The sequence below is a fragment of the Capra hircus genome, chromosome 4, assembly GCF_001704415.2.
Source record: "Capra hircus breed San Clemente chromosome 4, ASM170441v1, whole genome shotgun sequence".
In the NCBI taxonomy this organism is placed as follows: domain Eukaryota; kingdom Metazoa; phylum Chordata; class Mammalia; order Artiodactyla; family Bovidae; genus Capra; species Capra hircus.
Window position 1 is genome coordinate 70,357,692 of NC_030811.1, and position 13,780 is coordinate 70,371,471.

The following is a 13,780-nucleotide window of genomic DNA, read 5'->3' on the forward strand; positions in this document are numbered from 1 at the left end:
CATATGTAATTACAATTTGAAAATTACAAATATAGTATATATGTACAGTAGTTTTAGTAGTTATTCAGTGTTTTGTTTCTAGAAAGTTTACAACTATTTCTACTGCCATCATCAATATTTTTTCAATTATTTATCTTTTCTTTGTTAGAGCTCATTTTTTTAAAATATTGTAGCTATTAATCTTTGAAATGTCATTATATGACTTTTAAAATCTTATCTTTGGTTTTATGGTCATAAAATTTTAATATTGAAAGTGCAAATATGTATTCTTAATAGTTTCTGGGTTTCCAATATTTAACTCCAATAGGGGAGTTGAGATCTCCCCTGCCTTAGATTGAACACATAGTCTCAATTGTACAGTTGTACATAATTGTATTGTAAAGCAATTATTATTGTATTTATTTTTACTGCATCTAGAAGATTTCTTTTAATGGTTAAGAGTAGGATCCAATTTTATTTTCTTCTATTTTGAAAGCTACGAGGGGCTTCCAGGTGCCACTAGTGGTAAAGAACCACCTGTGAATGCAGGAGATGTAAGAAATGAAAGTTCACACCCTGGGTTGGGAAGATCCCCTGGAGGAGGGCATGGCAACCCACTCCAGTATTCTTGCTTGGAGGATACCATGGACAAAGGGTCCTGGCAGGCTATATTCCATAGAGTCGCAAAGAGTTGTGCGCAACTGAATTGACTTAGCACACATGCACGCAGTAATAGCACCATGCATTAAATTACTTGCCTTTTTACGCCTGTAAAACCAAAAATTTAGCCAAGTATTAAAACTATCTTATTTACTAGAATCTATTTCTGTACTCTGTGACCTGCTCCATTGAGTAAAGTCATTCCATAGCTATGCCAATATCATATTTTTTTCCTAGCCTCTTTGTGCTAAGTTCTGATAACCTGAAAAACAAGTCTCCCCATCTTTGTTCTTTTTTTTTATAACTGTCATGACTATTTTATTTGAACCTTTTTTCCACATTAAACCTTAAGCTAACTTAATCTAATTCCAATAGGAAATTATTAGAATTCTAATGAAAATTTGGTACAGTTCATATTTAGCAAGATTAGCATTTCTATGATGGCAGTTCTTCCAATCTGAGAATATATTCATATGCTCAAATCTTGACATGGCTTTTACTAATATGCTATGGTTTTATGCATATTGATTGCATGACTTTTTATTATGTTTGTTTTTAACATTTTTATAGTTATTTCTGTTAAAAGTGGAATATTTCTCCCTGGTTTCATGTATAGGTGCTAATTGCTAAAATAGAGTAAATCTAATGATAAAATATACTTAGCTTTCATTTAGCTATGTTGTTAATATTCTCAGAGACCTTTTTTTTTCTATTGTAACTATAAGGCCCTTGAAAGTTCTAGTTGTATAATCATATTATTTGCAAGATTAATAGTTTTATCACTTTATTTCAAATAACAGAACCAGTCATTTAAAATTTTATGTTATTACATTCACTACCCCTAACTAGATCCTGATTTTTAAATAAAATACTTTCATGTTTTGCTAATGGTTTTTTTGGTAAAGAGTTCATCATATTTAAGTTTTTCCATGCATTCTAAGTTTACACAGAATTTCTATGAGAAATGACTGTTGAATGTTACTATTTTCACCATCAGTTATTATATTATAATATATTATATTGGTTATTATATTCACAACAGTTATTATATTCACATGATTTTCCCTTTTAAACTGTTAATATAGTAAAATATATTGATCAAAATCTAGCAATGTATCAAAATAATAGTAAATGTAAATTAAATAGGATTTATTTTAGGACTACACTGGTAGTTCCATGTTAAAAAAGACTTATTTTTTAATATATAGTGCAATTTATGTATCTATCTAAATAAGTGAAATCAATCTATATCTTTTTTTGGATACTGTCTTTATCAGGTTTTAAGGTTATCCTGGATTCATGAAATTATTTGGAAACTGTTCCAGTTTTACATTGGCCTGGAATAATAGATATTTTAAAAATATATAGTAAAGTTATAAAACAAGAAATGAAAAACTTTAGGTGCCTGAACCAAAAATGGAAACACAAAGTTAGAGTGATAAGTAGGAGTTTAAGCCAGAACTGAATTTCCTACATAAAGGTGAGATTCATGCTGGCCATCTCTCTCAAGTGCTAAGGTTTAGAAGAATTTTACTTTATTTAACCTGAGAAACTGCAGTATTCTTATCAGCTTCCCAAAGCCTGAAAACAAGTAAAAGTGTTAGTCGCTCTGTCATGACCAAGTCTTTGCGACCCTTTGGACTGTAGCCTTCCAGGTCCATGGAATTCTCCAGGCAAAGATACTGGAGTGGGTAGCTATTCCTTTCTCCAGAGGATCTTCCTGACCCAGGGATTGAGCCTGGGTCTCCTGCACTGTAAGCAGATTCTTTACCATCTGAGCCACCAGGGAAGCCTGTGGAATAAACATTTACCTTAAGGCAAGAAAACACCAAATCTGTGCCATGCTAGGGTGTTGAGTACAAAAATACTTTACCTATATAAACTCAAACCAAAAAGTTAACATTGAAATACACTAAAACTATTTGACCTATTGTCATTGTTCTTTAGTTCCTAAGTATGTCTGACTCTTCTGCACTTGACCTACAGGGGATCCCAATAAAACCAGTGACTTTTGAGAGTACCTCTAAAACCTATGGAACAACCTCTGCTGGAGAGGTTCTCAGTCCAAAATTAGAAACTACATTTGGAAACACATCACCATCAGGGAGATTCAATAAATGCAATAGGAGAATGAACAATTGAAAACTAAAATTGCAAAATACAGTAATTGAAATAAAAATATTCAGTGGAATAATTAAATAGATGAGACAAGCTAATCTCATGTCCATTGAGTCGGTGATGCCATTGAACCATCTCATCCTCTGTCATCCCCTTCTCCTCCTGCCCTCAATCTTTCCCAGCATCAGAGTCTTTTCAAATGAGTCAGCTCTTCGCATCAGGTGGCCAGAGTATTTCATGAGGAAAGAACAGAAAGGATGCTATATTCTGTATACAAAAGGTTAATTAAGGAGAAATTTCCAGAATAAAGGCATGAATTTTTGGAATAAAAGATTTTGCTGAGGCTCAAATGTGACAAATTAAAACAAACTACAACTGGGTAAATCATATTAAAGCAAAACTGACATTCAGAGATTAAAAATCATTTAAAAACATTTTTCGATAGTATAACTTCTCCATATATCTTGTCCTTAACCTTCATACATACCTCTTCCACCAACCACTCCATTCCTTCCTTGCCTTAACTAAATCTTTCTCTCACCTCAGAACTCTACTTCAGCAAACATTTCGTTCCAGATCCCAAAAGATTTGGGTGGTCTAGTTTCATAAGCACACCTAAAAACTAATGTTTTTCCTCTTTTTTTTTTTTTTTTTTGGTAAAAATCCATTCTCTGAGATTTTTGCCTCTTATTATAGCATACTTTCTCCCTCTCACCACTGTCGTCATTGATTTTCCTGGTTATTTATCATTAATTTCTAGATTCATGGACAGGAAGTTCAATGAAATGGAAAAATTTTCTAACTCTGAAGAATAGTCTCTTAAGATGTTCATCTAGATGGTCAACTGACATTAGTCTGTTTTAGTCACAATCTGGCCATCTGTCACTTACCCCATATTGCCCTATATTTTGAAACAGCATCTAATTCAGTAGTATATATCAGACTTCATAATCTGTTATATAAATTAGCTTGCTAACATTTTCAATTACCTCACTTACTAATCCTTTTTCTCCAAAATCTGTACTTTCGGTCAACACAAATGTGTACAATTGGTAATTATATACTTAGACTAATGACTCTACCTGTTTAAAAATAATCCATACAGAGTAGTGCTCAGTTCAGGGTCTCTCTGGTCATCTGGGGTCTCAATATTGTCTGCCATTTCTTCCACATTTTCCAGTTAATTATCTCTTCTCATATTCACAATAATTATTTTATATGCTTACCTTTGAGTTTTTTTACTCATTAGGCTCTATGTTTATCCATTATTTCGTAGAAAATAGCAGATGAGTTGACTGTATGAAACGTTCTTCACATGAAACAGGAAAACATTGAAAACTAAAATGTAAATGAAACTGAAAAAAATTGTAATATTCATAAGACAATTGCTTATTTGTAATATAAAGGAAACAGACATAAATAAGAAAAAGATAAATATTATTGTTTAAAAACAGACAAGAAACATGGACATCCATAGGACTGGCTGAATAAGATGTCATGTTTCTCACCCATCAGTCTATCCAACACTGGGCATGGATGGGACCTGCTTAACAAGTATGCAAGAAAATTGTTATTATCTTCAAGAGATGGGAAGTGACAGTTTATACCAGACAATTATACCAATTTAGAATGCTCAAACTACCGAACAGTTGCACTCATCTCACACGCTAGTAAAGTAATGCTCAAAATTCTCCAAGCCAGGCTTCAACAATATGTGAACCATGAACTTCCTGATGTTCAAGCTGGTTTTCGAAAAGGCAGAGGAATCAGAGATCAAATTGCCAACATCTGCTGGATCATGGAAAAAGCAAGAGGGTTCCAGAAAAACATCTATTTCTGCTTTCTTGACTATTGCAAAGCCTTTGACTGTGTGGATCACAATAAACTGGAAAATTCTGAAAGAGATGAGAATACCAGACCAACTGACCTGCCTCTTGAGAAATCTGTATGCAGGTCAGGAAGCAACAGTTAGAACTGGACATGGAGCAACAGACTGGTTCCAAATAGGAAAAGGAGTACATCAAGGCTGTATATTGTCACCCTGCTTATTTAACTTTTATGCAGATTACATCATGAGAAACGCTGGACTGGAAGAAACATAAGCTGGAATCAAGATTGCCAGGAGAAATATCAATCACCTCAGATATGCAGATGACACCACCCTTATGGCAGAAAGTGAAAAGGAACTCAAAAGCCTCTTGATGAAAGTGAAAGAGGAGAGTGAAAAAGTTGGCTTAAAGCTCAACATTCAGAAAACGAAGATCATGGCATCTGGTCCCATCACTTCATGGGAAATAGATGGGGAATCAGTGGAAACAGTGTCAGACTATTTTTTTGGGCTCCAAAATCACTGCAGATAGTGACTGCAGCCATGAAATTAAAAGACACTTACTCCTCGGAAGAAAAGTTATGACCAACCTAATAGCATATTCAAAAGCAGAGACATTACTTTGCCGACTAAGGTCCGTCTAGTCAAGGCTATGGTTTTTCCAGTGGTCATGTATGGATGTGAGAGTTGGACTGTGAAGAAGGCTGAGCACCGAAGAATTGATGCTTTTGAACTGTGGTGTTGGAGAAGACTCTTGAGAGTCCCTTGGACTGCAAGGAGATCCAACCAGTCCATTCTGAAGGAGATCAGCCCTGGGATTTCTTTGGAAGGAATGATGCTAAAGCTGAAACTCCAGTACTTTGACCACCTCATGCGAAGAGTTGACTCATTGGAAAAGACTCTGATGCTGGGAGGGATTGGTAGCAGGAGGAGAAGGGGACTACAGAGGATGAGATGGCTGGATGGCATCACTGACTCGATGGACGTGAGTCTGAGTGAACTCCGGGAGTTGGTGATAGACAGGGAGGCCTGGCGTGCTGCAATTCATGGGGTCGCAAAGAGTTGGACACAACTGAGCGACTGAACTGAACTGAACTGAGATACATATTACCAGAATTTAAATTTTGATTCCACTCTTTGGAACCCATCCAACTTTTGGAACTGACTTTTTCTCCTAATGTTGTAAGAAAAAGTTTTGTTCTTCAGTCACTAAGTCGTGTCTGACTCTTTGTGACCCCATGGACTGCAGCACACCAGTCTTCCCTGTCCTTCACTATCTCCCAGAGTTTGTTCAAACTCATGTCCATTGAGTCAATGATGCCATCCAACCATCTCATCCTCTGCTGCCCTCTTTTCCTTTTGCCTTCAATCTTTCCCAGCATCAGCGTCTTTTCCAGTTTGTTGGCTCTTTGCATCAGGTGGCCGAAACATTGGAGCTTCAACTTCAGCATCAGTTCTTCCAGTGAATATTCAAGGTTAATTTCCTTTAGGATTGACTGGTTTGATCTCCTTGCTGTCCAAGGGACTCTCAAGGGTCTTCTCCAGGACCACAGTTTGAAAGCATCAAGACTGAAGTTTGAGTGATAACTATTTATAGGGTCTGAAACAAATGAAACGAGCCAGTCAAGAGAGAAAAGAGACTTTCAGAGAAGTAGAAGGATAACTAGAAGGTGTGATATCAATAAAATCAGAGAGGAAATTCCAGCAAGATGTCAAGTCTGTCAACTTCCACAGAGAATCAATGAACATAATTTTCAAATGGATGAAATGGGCTGACCCCTTTGAAAGCTGATATTAAAATACTGTAGAGAACTTGTTTGACAATATCATTTTTGGAAATTGTAAAATACACCTATTGCTCAGCAACTGGTTAAACCTCCAAGAGAAGAAATATATATACATATTCACTGTTGTTGCCTTTTAAAAATCTCTCATATTCAAGTCAAAACCAAAAGACATAGACATAGAGTTTGAATCCCAGGCTTTTCACGAGGCAGTGTTACATTATTTTACTCTACACCATCAAAATAAAAACTATTCAAGAAATCAGTAGCTGCTATAAAAATCATCTGGAAAGTCCAGGGAAGGGCCCTTAGATGCTGCTGGGAAAGGGAAATTGTCCTCTGGCCCGTGAGCTGGCGTGTTTGTCTGCTGAGTGGCTTTAGCGGTTTCATCTGTTGCTGAAAGAGCCAAGAGAAAGGGGTAAAACAGGACTGTAATCCACACCACAATGAGTGGGACCAGCAGCCAAGTGAATGTTTTGTTTCTGTGCTGCCTCTTCTGGCACACTGAACCGTTGCACAGATTGCATGGGCTTTTAATCGTCATTTAAATATAAGTGATCCAACCTTAGCATTAGTTGGCTTTCTATACAACTTGCTGATCACCCAAAGGTGCTAGCACATACCACTCCAAGTTATGATTTTTCAAAACATAGTGATATCATGATAAGAAGCGTAAATGCCTCCCATAGTCTTATATTTAGTGCACATTCTTTGGGTGTTCACAGAGAGAAAAGATTATATAGAAAACCTAGAAATTGATTTTTTCATTCATTCAGACAATCTCTGATTGAACACGGCATCCATTTCAAACCTCAAAAATAGATTTCAGGCAAATTTCTTTTTGGATCTCTGAGATTCAGATTGTTAGTTCAACATTGGGTGTTGAACGGTCTCTCTTCTTTTTTAAGTCCCTTTTTCCTTGATTCTGAAATGCTGATGGAGAAAGCCAAAAAAAAAATTTAACAATATTCCATTAATGTTATAAAATTTTTAAGCAAAGATGGAAAAAGAACAAAATGCAATCCTTATGGAAATCTTAAAAGGAAATATGAAGTAAATGTCTTCTATTTAATAAGAGAAAATTGTCCCAAGTCTTCTGGATAAAAATAGGACCCAAATCCTTAATTCTTTATTGACTTAGCAACTGTGCTCAAAGGATTTTGTCCTAAGGATCTAATAAGAGTCTAAGTATCTACATATAAGGATAGCTGTATTATAGCTTATTCTGCAAAGTTTTAAATAGCCTAAATGTTCAATGGTGAGCGAATTGTATTCCACTTTACAGATGGTGATTTAATCAGTCCTTAAAAATATTGTGAAAGCATATTTGACACAGAAACATGTTATATAGTCTTTTTTCTCACTAACACTTTAATATGAAAAAGTTTCAAACATACAGAAAAGTTAAATTGTACAGATAACACACACTTAACTACTACTGGATGCTGTAATTTACATTTTACTATGCTTTCTTTGTAACTCATCTATTCACCTATCCCTCCTTGTTTCCAACTGTCTTTTTTTAAAATTCATTTCAAAGTAAGATGCAGACACCAGTTCACTTCCCCCAAATACTTTAGCATGCACACTATTAACTAGAGTTTGATATCTGTTGTTCTTAAGTAAGATTTGTGTAAAATGAATTGTATGTAATCTTAAGTGGGCCATTCGATGAGTTTTGACACATGCATACACCTGTGTAACTCAAATTCCTATCAAGAAGTAGAACATTACAACGACCCTCATTCTTATCCCTTCCTCACTACCTGCCTCAAGTTTTGTCAAGGCAACCGCTTTTCTGATTTTTTTCCTCTTAAGTGAGCTTTGCCTGTTCTAAAACATCGTATGAATAAATCCATACAATACATACTGCTTTGGATAAAGCTTCTTTCATCCAGTATTATTTTTGAGATTCATCCATATTTTTATGTGTACACATGGTTCATTCCTTTTTTATTGCTGAGTACTATTCCATTCTGTAAGAGCACCATGGTTTATCTTGTCTCATGTCTTACGGTCACCTGAGTTAGAAAACATGTGATGTTCTCTCAAACAAACAAACCTGCAAAACAAAGTAGTTCATATGGTTTTGTATTTGTAAAAAATGTAGACACTCAAAAAAATACATATATATACACGTATATGTCACAAAGATATATCACAGTATGGATCTCTGAGATTGTGTTGTTGGTTATATATACATAACCACTTTTAATATATTTCTATAAACACTTTATAGTATATATACTCTTTATATTGATATGTATACACACACACACACACACACGAAGGCTACCTTGGTGATTCAGACGATAAAGAATCTGCCTGCAATGCAGCAGACTTGGGTTCAAACCCTATGTCAGGAAGATCCTCTGGAGAAGAGAATGGCTACCCATTCCAGTATTCTTGCCTGGAGAATTTCATGGACAGAGTACCTGGCTGGCTATAGTCCATGGGATTGCAAAAAGTTGGACACATCTGAGTAACTAACACTTTTCACTTTCACACACACACACACACACATATGTAATATATATATATACACTAAATATAACCACTAAGTACTAGCTACATAGAAATTTATCTAAGTGGGTAATCACCAACAGTGTAACAGTATATCCCATCTGTGGCAGAATTTGGATGATTAACTTTTTACACATTCATAGTTTCTGGCTGCTATATAATCAACATTCAAGAACTAAAAATTTACCCTTTTTCATTATTAGACTGCATGTGATGGGACTGTAAGGAGCTGAGATTGAAAAGAAAACACTGAGCTATAACATGAGCCTCCTTCCCTGAAATCGAAGGGAAGAACAGAAATGTAACTATTTGGCTGGAAGAGCCAGGACGTGATTGTCTCCCCACAGAGACTGGTTACAGAGAGGTTTGGTTACTGTAAAGTGACCAAAGTGCTGTCTGTGGAGAAACAGCCTGTGAAAAACTCCTCTCTAAACAAAGACTCAGACTGGAGTCCTGTGCCTGGATTAGAAAGCCACCTTGTAAAATCCCCCAAAGTTATTTTTCTCTACTTTACAAAGATTCTGAATTAACCTCTTATTGTTTCCAAGGGGGAACAGGGTAAAGAAAAGTGGAATATTTTACTAAAGGCAATTGAGAAGAAAGAGTGCTGAGAGAAGGAAAACCTGAGTTTATGTGAAAGGATAACTAAATGCCGCACATCATATCGTCTTTAAAGTCACATGAAATATACTGGCTAAATTTTAGTTTCACTGGAGTAATTAAGTGACATGACTGCAAAAATCATGAAATGTGGTAGTTTAGAACCCTTGTTCAGTTCAGTTCAGTTGCTCAGTCATGTCTGACTCTTTGCAACCCCATGGACTTCAGCACGCCAGGCTTCCCTTTCCACCACCAACTCCTGGAACATATTCAAACTAATCTCCATCATGTTGGTTATGCCATCCAACCATCTCATCCTCTGTTGATCCCCTTCTCCTGCCTTCAATCTTTCCCGGCATCAGGGTCTCTTCCAGTGAGTCAGTTCTTCACATCAGGTGGCCAAAGTATTGGAATTTCAGCTTCAGCATCAGTCCTCCCAATGAATATTCAGGACTGATTTCCTTTAGGATTGACAGGTTTGATCTCCTTGCAGTCCAAGGGTCTCTCAAAAGTCTTCTCCAGCACCACACTTCAAAAGCATCAATTCTTCAGCACTCAGCTTTTTTTATAGCCCAGCTCTCACATCCATACATGACTACTGGAAAAAGCATAGCTTTGACCACACAGACCTTTGTTGGTAAAGTAATATCTCTGCTTTTTAAGAAGCTATCTAAGTTGGTCGAAACTTTCCTTCCAAGGAGCAAGCGTCTTAATTTCATGGCTGCAGTCACCATCTGCAGTGATTTGGGAGCCCCCCAAAGTAAAGTCTCTCACTGTTTCCATTGTTTCCACATCTATTTGTCATGAATTGATGGGACCGGGTGCCATGATCTTAGTTTTCTGAATGTTGAACTTTAAGCCAACTTTTTCACTCTCTTCTTTCACTTTCATCAAGAGGCTGTTTAGTTCTTCTCTGCTTTCTGCCATAAGGGTGCTGTCATCTGCATATCTGAGATTATGATATTTCTCCCGGCAATCTTGATTCCAGCTTGTGCTTCATCCAGCCCAGCATTTCACATGATGTAGTCTGCATATAAGTTAAATAAGCAAGGTGACAATATACAGGCTTGATGTACTCCTTTTCCTATTTGGAACCAGTCTGTTGTTCCATGTCCAGTTCTAACTGTTGCTTCCTGACCTGCATACAGATTTCTCAGGAGGCAGGTCAGATAGTCTGGTATCCCAGTATCTTTAAGAATTTTCCACAGTTTGTTGTGATCCATACAGTCAAAAGCTTTGGCGTGGTCGGTAAAGCAAAAGTAGATGTTTTTTCTGGTATTCTCTTGTTTTTTCGATGATCCAGTGGATGTTGGCATTTTGATCTGTGGTTCCTCTGCCTTTTCTAAATCCAACTTGAACATCTGGAAGTTCACAGTTAACATACTGTTGAAGCCTGGCTTGGAGAATTTTGAGCATTACTTTGCTAGTGTGTGAGATGAGTGCAATTGTGAGGTAGTTTGAACTTCATGGGGTTCTCAAGGCAAGAATACTGAAGTGGTTTGCCATTCCCTTCTCCAGAATCCTTGTACTCCTATTCATAAGCCAAACCTCTCCCTATTATGTCTGTTGAGGATGCCTAACAGTTACTGTATTTAAAACATTTTTGAAAAGTTATATCTTAATTCTAGGTGTGGTGGGATTTGTTATTAAGACCAAAAGGTGAAGTAAAGAATGAAAGTGAAGTCGCTCAGTCTTGTCTGACTCTTTGCCACCCCATGGACTGTAGCCCACCAGGCTCCTCCATCCATGGGATTTTCTAGGCAAGAATACTGGAGTGGGTTGCCATTTCCTTCTCCAGGGGATCTTCCCAACCCGGGTCTCCCGCATTGTGGGCAGATGCTTTACTGTCTGATCCACCAGGGAATCCTCCAAAAGGTGAAGAAGTATTCTAAATAGACATCTACCTCTTTAGTCTTCAGGAGGATCCCAAGAGAAGAAAGAGCACCTCACCTTCTGTGCTCAGGCCTTCCTGAGTAACCCATGTAGTTCAGCTCCTGGTTCTTGGAAAACAGGATTAGAGACTAAGAGCCAGCCCTGATTTTTCTCTCCCTTTTTGTACACAGAAGGGAAGTGATTCAATAGCACAGGATTCTTGGTGACATAGGAACAGAACCTAGGCTTGACAATTTTTGATTTGACAGTCAAGCTATTGAATAAAGCTAGGCAGGGCCATCTGAGGGCCAGTAAACACCTCGGTTCCATGATTATCACACATCTCCCTCCACATTCATTCTTGGCTGTGCAAAAAAAAAAAAAAAAAAAATCCAGTGAGGTCCCTTGCTGATCCACTGGTATGAGAGCTTCAGAGAACTTTTGTAGCTACAAGAGGACCAAGTGATCCAATTGTGCAGTTCCAAGGGTGAGTAGAAAGATCACTTGGCAAGGTAGGCAGTGACCTGAATATGGAGTCAGATAATTTTGAATCCTAGCCCCAACCAAAAAGTCAAGGTTCCTAAACTCTCTTTTTCCTAATGTGGGTGGAAAATGTATTAAATAAAATACTTAAAATGTTGAAGCACTTTACTTAACATCCCTGGTTTGAATAATGAACTTGGATATTTTTTATTAATCATTTGTTTATTTAATGCTGTTGTAAGCACTGATGACTGTGTAAAGACAATTTCATGCTTCAATGATTGGAAGCCTAGACTTCAGAATTGCATTAACTCAGTTTGAATTTCTGCTCCACAGCTGACTACTGGCAAGATATTGGGAGGTTATTTAACCTCTCTGCTCAGTTTTCTCCTCTCTAAAAGGAGAATGATAAAAGTATCTTCCTCACAGGGTTACTGTGAGCATTAAATAACTTAATACAACCAACTAAGAATATTACTTCCCAAAGAAATATAAGGAAGCTATTAATCTGTTTATGCTTTCTAGTCTTAGCTGATACAGTGCCCTATGGTGGAATATGATTGACTAGGGCCATGGAGTTCCTAAATTGATCTCATCAATTCTATCAGTCAATACTAGTAGCAGTTTGAGGGGAGTGGGCTGGTGAGGGGTCACAGGGAAGGGGCTGTTGGCTCTTTATGGGTAGCTCTGGGGCCACTTTATTGAGCCCAGTCCAGCTGTCTGTATAATCCTCCCTCTTCTCAGAAGCATAGCAGTCTGTTCTGACCTTTTCCATTGCACCTCCCTATCCTTTTCACCAGATTTATTTCTCCCAAGGGAGAGATTAGGAAGAATAAAAGAATTGCACAACATTTCCCCTTTCTGCCTTTGCTAAAATTATACTGATGTACTGGCCACAAAACACCAGAAGCTCTAAAATAGGAGTCTGACAGGAGTTGTTGCTGAGATTGAGAACACACACTAGGACCAGTTCGAAAGGCAGGTCAAGAATAAGAAGGCAAGTCAGAGTCAGAGACCAACTGTCAGTACAGAAATTGCTAGGAGCTGCTGGGATGAATATGTGAAATCAGAGACAAGAACAGAGGAAGGGAAGTAAAAGCAGTAATGAGCAGAGGCAAAAGGTGGTAGTGGAAGAATTACTGAATTATTTCTATGTAATATTTTAAGAAATAGAATCATCTTTTTGAAAAATAGAGTCAGGCTACATTCACAGTTATCCTGTGGGACATCTTAAAGACACCAATTAGCTGAGTTTCACAGAATGTTTTTTTACACTACTTACTTTTGGGAGGAAAGTTATATAGACTCCTAAGAAAGAATTAAAAAACAAGCTGGTATTCTCAAGGGAGATAGAAATGCTCAGATTTGTTTGTTTGACCTAAATGCAGTCAACTACTTATACAGCAAAGATAATCCATGTAGAGAAACCCAAGGAACCATGAGTTGAATCGAGAAGCTTGGTGAGGTGATGGATGTCTGGAGGCAGGATGAAAGATCTTCTGTAGATGGAGCATGGAGTTTCATCTCTCTCTTGGCTCAGATGTATACCTGGAGCTCACTCTTTTTAGCACCACACATGTACACTCACAGAGGTGTTCCTCTTCCAACATTCTCTGTTCTTGATGTCAAGGATTCAGCCTCTTCTTAAAGAGTCTTATGGCTGTCTTGAGCCATCTAAAAGAGGGAAGTCCTACTGAGGACACTTCAGTTGAGACTGTATAAACTCAGAACACAGACACTTCTTCCTGCTGAAGGATCAACAGATGATAGCCATCTCCAAACAGAAGGTTTCATGTATGATAACCAGGAGAACAACCAATGTACTCAGAATGGTGTGTACAGCTGTCTCAAATGTGGTGGGCTCTGCAGTTGTTGGCTCAACCCAAGATAAATGATGATTTCTTTCTGCACAGGCCAGGCCAGCTCTTAACTC